Genomic DNA, 6,860 nt, shown 5'->3' on the forward strand with positions numbered 1-6,860 from the left:
GGTTTAAATTTCCTTATAAGTATTCTTTATATTATTGAGGAATAAGTTGGTTATTTTGGATTGGGAAAATATTCTTATTATCGATTGAGGAATAGAAGTTATTATTTCTTTATATGAGTGAGTAAGAATTTATTCTGGGCACGTGATGGGAATATTTTTATTATTTAAATTTTCATCATGTGATTATATTCTTGCTTGCTTGTTTCTACTTGCACGTTGATGTGAATATATTTTACATGAACGATTATGTGATTATTAGAGAACATTTCATGTTGGAACTTAGTGAAATTGTTTGTTGATGCGATCTTTAATGATCAAATCAAATATTGCCTTATTAGATGGACATGTAAGTTATGCTGGAACCTAAAGTAGAGTTATGTTTCAGTCGCGAAGTAGAGTGTCAAACGGTAATGATGCCTTAGCTTCTGCTATTCGCCTGTTGGCAAAGAATTTGACTCGAAAAAGTTGAGTGTCTCGATTTTGATGGGGACGTGTTAGAGAGACTAGCTAAGATTAAATCGTCGTACCTTAAGGGGTAAGCTGACCCTATCTTCTTAGAAAGTCGGATTAGGGCGTTTGAAAAGATTTTTGGGGCTGTGAACTGTCCTGAGAGTGTGAAAGTAGGTCAAGTACACTGTATCTGAAAGATGAGACTGACTTCTGATGGAAAGAGAATGAGACTAGACTCAGTATTATGAAAGAGTTTATTTGGGAATCCTTTATTGCTGCTTTAAGAGAAAAGTTTTACCCTGCTTTTATGAGGAAACTAAAAGCCCAGAAGTTTACAAACCTTAGGATGAGAAGTATGACTATCTCTAAGTATTATAGCAAGTTATAGCATTGTCTAGATTTGCACTTGAGGTAATAGCCATTGAGGAGTTAAAGGCTCATATTTGAGCAAGCTTTGACTTGAGGAAATTCAATTGGGGTTTAGTAGATTTTGAAGTGATTTGATTTGCCTATTAGCATACCTATTGGAGAAATCATAAGGTTACCAAGTTTTAAGAATTGCCTTTAAGATAGGAACTTGTTTTCCGTCTGACTTAATAGAATTTAATTTGGAGACCTAGATGTGATTCTTGGGATGAACTGGTTGAGTCATTACAAGGCCAGGATCGATTGTGAAGTCCAGAAAGTAGTTTGAGAAACCCTTCGGGAAAATTTACCTCATATAGACGATTTGGGAAACCTAAAAACTTTGGAGTGATCTCTGCTCTACAAGTGCAGAAGTTGATGAGAAAGGGGTGTGAGCTGTTTTTCTGTAGTGTGCAAGATGTGAGTAAAGAAGCTGAGTTAAAACTTGAGGATGTTCCAATAGTGAATGAGTTTATGGACGTATTTCCGAGCGAAATTTCAGGTATGCCGCCTGCAAGAGCCGTTGAGTTTACCATAGACTTAGTTCCTGGAACTGCACCTATATCTAAGGCACCTTATAGAATGGCACCTCCTGAGATGAGTGAGTTAAAGACACAATTGCAAGAACTTTTGGATAAGGGTTATATCAGACCTAGTGCATCGCCTTGGGGAGCTCCTGTTTTGTTCGTGAAGAAAAAGGATGGGAGTATGAGTATATGTATGACTATAGGGAGTTGAATAATGTTACCATCAAGAACAAGTACCCTTTGCCTAGAATAGATGACCTATTCGATCAACTAACGGAGCTAGTGTGTTCTCGAAGATTGACTTACGTTCAGGATATCACCAGTTGAGGGTAGCTGATAAGGATGTACCTAAGACTGCCTTTAGAACGCGTTATGGTCACTACGAGTTCACTGTAATGCCATTTGGGTTAACCAATGCTCCTGCTATATTTATGGATTTGATGAATAGAATCTTTCATGAGTTTTTAGATAAGTTCGTAGTGGTTTTCATCGATGACATTTTGATTTATTCGAGGAATGAAACCGAACACGATGAACATTTGAGGATTATTTTAAACCTTGAGGAAGAACCAATTATATGCCAAGTTCTCTAAGTGTGAGTTTCGTTTGGAGAAAGTAGCATTCTTGGGTCATTTTGTGTCTAAGGAAGGAGTATCTGTAGATCCTGCTAAGATTCAAGCTGTGAGTGAGTGGCCAACTCCAAAGAGTGTGACTGACATTAGAAGTTTCTTGGGTTTAGCTGGCTATTATAGGAGATTTGTGAGGGATTTCTCGAAGATAGCGAGACCTATGACGAATTTAATGAAAAAGGAGACCAAGTTTGAGTGGAATGAGAAGTGTGAGGAAGCTTCCAGATCTTGAAAGATCGTTTAACCACTGCACCTGTCTTAACCCTACCTGATGGAATGAGGGATTTGAGGTCTATAGTGATGCTTCGAAGAATGGTTTGGGTTGTGTGTTGCAACAGAATGGGAAGGTAATAGCTTATGCATCGCGTCAACTGAAACCTATGAGGCTAATTACCCTACCCATGATCTAGAGTTAGCTGCCATAGTATTTGCATTGAAGATTTGGAGACATTATCTTTATGGGGCAACCTGCAAGATATTCACAGACCATAAGAGCTTGAAATACATATTTACCCAAAAAGACTTGAATATGAGACAAAGGAGATGGCTAGAGTTGATTAAGGATTACGATCTAGACATCCAGTATCATGAAGGGAAAGCCAATGTGGTGGCTGACGCCTTAATAGGAAATCGAGTCATAGCTTGAGTGCTTTGATAGTCCTGAGGAGTTGTGTAGAGATATGCAAAGGTTGAACCTAGAAATTTTAAATCCTGGGGAAAGTGAGGCTAGACTCAGTAATCTTTCTTTGGGAGTGTCATTTTCGATGAGATCATTGAGGGTCAAGTTGGGGATGAGCATCTAGATAAGATAAAAGAGAAAATGAAGCAAGGTAAGGAAGTAGACTTCAAGATTCATGAGGATGGGAGTCTAAGGTTTAAGGGACGGTGGTGTGTACCACAGAAGTGTGACGACCTAAAAAGACGTCTTATGGATGAGGGCATAATACTCCGTATTCTGTGCACCCGGGGGTGACAAGTTGTATAAGGATCTTAAGGTGATATATTGGTGGCCGAACATGAAACGAGAGGTAGCCGAGTATGTGTCTAAGTGTCTAACCTGTCAGAAAGTGAAGATAGACCATAAGAGGCCCATGGGGACAGTCCAACCACTAGAGGTTCCTGGATGGAAGTGGGATTCGATTTCTATGGACTTTGTGACTGCCTTACCCAAGTCGAGGAGTGGAAATGATACCATTTGGGTTATAGTGGATAGACTGACCAAGTCCGCTGTTTCATACCTATTAAGGAGACATGGAAGAAGAAGCAACTCGCTACAACCTATATCAAGCATGTAGTGAGATTGCACGGAGTCCCAAAGGACATTATTTCAGACCGTGACTCTAGATTTCTATCTAAGTTTTGGAAGAAGGTTCAAGCAAACCTTGGGACAACATTAAAGATGAGTACCGCCTTTCACCCTGCGACCGATGGTCAGACTGAGAGGACTAACCAAACTATGGAAGACATGTTGCGAGCTTGTGCTATAGATTTTCAAGGAAGTTGGGAGGACCAATTAGATTTATTGAGTTCTCTTACAATAATAGTTACCATGCGAGTATCAAGATGGCACCTTTTGAGGCGTTATATGGACGGAAGTGTAGAAGTCCCATTTGCTGGAACGACTATAGTGAGAATGTAGTTTTGGGGACAGAATTCATTGAGGAGACCGTCAAGAACGTTAGATTGATTCAGGCTAGAATTCAAGCTGCGCAAGATAGGCAGAAGAGTTACGCAGACTTAAAGCGGCGCGAAGATGAGTTCGCTGTAGGTGATAAAGTATTCCTGAAAGTATCACCCACCAAAGGCGTTATGCGATTTGGGAAAAAGGGCAAGCTGAGTGCTAAATATGTAGGCCCATATGAAATTTTGGAGCGCATTGGGAAAGTAGCTTATAGATTGGCATTGCCAATGGAGTTTGAAAAGATGCACGATGTGTTTCACATATCCCAATTGAAGCGCTATATCCCTGATGAGCGCCATGTGTTAGAGCCTGAACGAGTGCAGATAGATAGTAGCCTCACTTATGAGGAAAGACCTGTCAAGATTCTCGACAGGAAAGTGCGTAGTACGCGTAACAAGGATGTTCATATTGTCAAAGTTCTTTGGTCTAACCACGAGTCAGAAGAGGCAACGTGGGAAGCCGAAGAGGATATGAAGAAAAAGTATCCAGACCTATTCCTTGAGGTGAGTTACGAGGGCGTAACTCGTTTTCTTTAAGGGGGTAGAATGCGATAAATTTCGCGCTTTTTGTCTATTTTTATGACATTTTCATGTATATGTATGCCTATGTTGGGCAATTTGCACATGTTAGTGCAAAAGAAGTAGAGTCTCCGCATAAGAAAAGTGTTCATAAGTGACACAAGTGTTTAAAAATGGGAAAGTGCACCAGAGGCACTATCTTTTCTTCAAAGATTTTCGAAATGATGAGTTCAGACTTTCGAAAACAGAGGGTTTTGTGTTAAGTTTCGGGACGAAACTTCTTTTAAGGGGGGTAGACTGTAATCCCCCACATTTTTAAAGGATTTTCTAAATAATATTAAGTTATTTATGTAATTATATTAAATCCAAATGAGTTTGGAAAATGATTTGACTTTTAAAAAGGGTTGACTATTTTAAAAGTCAACTAAAAATATTTTTCTAAGCTTAATAAAGTTTGTAAATTTTAATTAAGCGTGTTTTAAATAAGAGTTTAATTATTAAAACATTTTTGAAAAGAAAACTTAATGGAATCGAAAGCCCAAAAGAAATAAAAAGGGAAAGGATAATTTGATGACTAAAGTCCTAACAAGCCCATCTTGTTAGTCATCAAAGTTTTAATTATTGAATTCCTTTTCCTAAGCCCAATAGGATTAGCCTATTGTTTTAATTATTGAATTCCTTTTTCCTAAGCCCAATAGGATTAGCCTATTTAAATATCCTAAAACCCAAATATTTTTGCCCTACACTTATTTTCTCTCTCCTCACTTGCACGTGATTTCGAGCCTCTCTCTCCCACTCGACATTTTTTCTCTCTCTCTTCCTCTTGAGCGTGACTTTCATTCTTTCTCTCAAAAATCGTTTCTTCTTCGCTAAGTAACGTTTCTTGTTGAACAAGAAACGTCACAAACCTTTTCTTGAAGCCGAAAAGCGTGATTTCCGCCGGTCCTTGCTGCTGTCCCAGCTCGGCGCCCTCTTTCCTCCTCTTATTTGGTTGTTTTCTTTACTTCTCCTTTAAGATTCCATTAAAGTTCTAATTTTTATTGTTATTTTATTATTATTTGCATGATTTCGATTTGAGTTATTATTTTATTATGAAATATGTATTTTTCGGATCATATGTATAAAAAAAATTTCAGATTTATTATTTTTAGTTTTAATCATGAAAGATGTGATTTTTAGGGTTTTAAATCACTAGAAATCGTATATTTAGAGTATGAATATGAATTTTGATTGGAATACGATTTTATATTCATTTTAAAATATTTTCAGAAGGTTTAGAAAATTTTATAGTTGCTGGAAATTCAGAAAGTTAATATTTTAAGGTTTTTAATGGTTTTTAATCACTAGAATAGTTTATCTATACTAGGGATTAAAAATAATGAGAGTTTAAATTATAAAAACGATTTTTAAAGAAGTTTAGAAGGGTTTGGGACGTTTTAAAGTTGCTGTATTTTTTTAGTACAAGTATTTACTCGATTTCTTGGTTGTTTTAGGCGGAGAATTCACTGTAGGGGACTTTTAGTGCTTAAAAGTGGCCTACCGTTACGTTTATACGAGGTACGTACATAGTCTACGTGCTAAATGGTTAGAAACATGCTCTAGGGATGTTTTTAATTTGTAGTATCATGTATAGGACCTTGTAGTTCATATATATGATTTACTGAGATGGCTTTACATGTTATTTGCTTGTATGCTACATGTAAACTAAGAATAGTTTAAGTATGATTGTTTGTATGGAAGTTTGATGCAAGCAACTAAGTTTAGTTTGGTATTAATTCGTGAGTGAATTAATGTAAGTAAATTGGAATCATGGATTCTTTGAGTTTATCTATTTATCTTATAAGAACCGAGGATCTTATTTGGTAATTTTGAGTTATACCTATATAAAGGTACAGTTTACTGTTGGCTAGGTTCAACAGGCAAGTTAGTAAAGAATAAAAGAAGTTAAAAGAGTCTTGGATGCTAAGTTGTGAACACTTATTAATTCTAAGATTAAAAAGGATTTTGTGATGTTATGTGATTAGTAGTTGTGAGTATTATGTGCTTGGTTGGTGTCAACACAAGTATAAAATGAATGCAACGTAAAGTGAAACGAGAATAGGTTATAGACTTTAGACTGGTGCACGTCTAGAGTTGGACATAAGGGTTGGATACATAGTCCGCCGTGATATGTATTTTCGAGGTTGGATTGATCACCATTCCTCTTTATTCAAAGGTTCCTCGATATCGTAGGTCATTCTGGTTTACGGAGTCATGACCGTATTTCCTATTTCAGTATAGACAACTCGTCCCAATAACTATTCCATTTAAAGAAGAAATAAAAGTTAGAGTCTAGTTCAGTAAGAGTATCTGCATTGTTATGTTATTATTATTTTATTCTACAAGTTGTGTGTTAGTATCATGTTTAGGATTATTGTTGTCTGATATGTAGTACTCAGCTTTGCTGATTACGTGCTTGTCTGTGTTTGTGATCATGGCTTTGCCTATTGATCCTGTGGTGATCCTTCGGGGAGCAGAGTCAAGAAAGCATTGACATTACAGGTTCGAAGATGCATACCATTGGGGAATCTGGAATGGAGAGGCTTTTGTGACAATAGTATTTAAGTTGTTTCTAGGAATTTATATTTTCAGACTTTAGTTAGTTGGTGTG

The sequence above is a fragment of the Beta vulgaris genome, chromosome 6 (assembly GCF_026745355.1).
Source record: "Beta vulgaris subsp. vulgaris cultivar EL10 chromosome 6, EL10.2, whole genome shotgun sequence".
Classification (NCBI taxonomy): Eukaryota; Viridiplantae; Streptophyta; class Magnoliopsida; order Caryophyllales; family Amaranthaceae; genus Beta; species Beta vulgaris.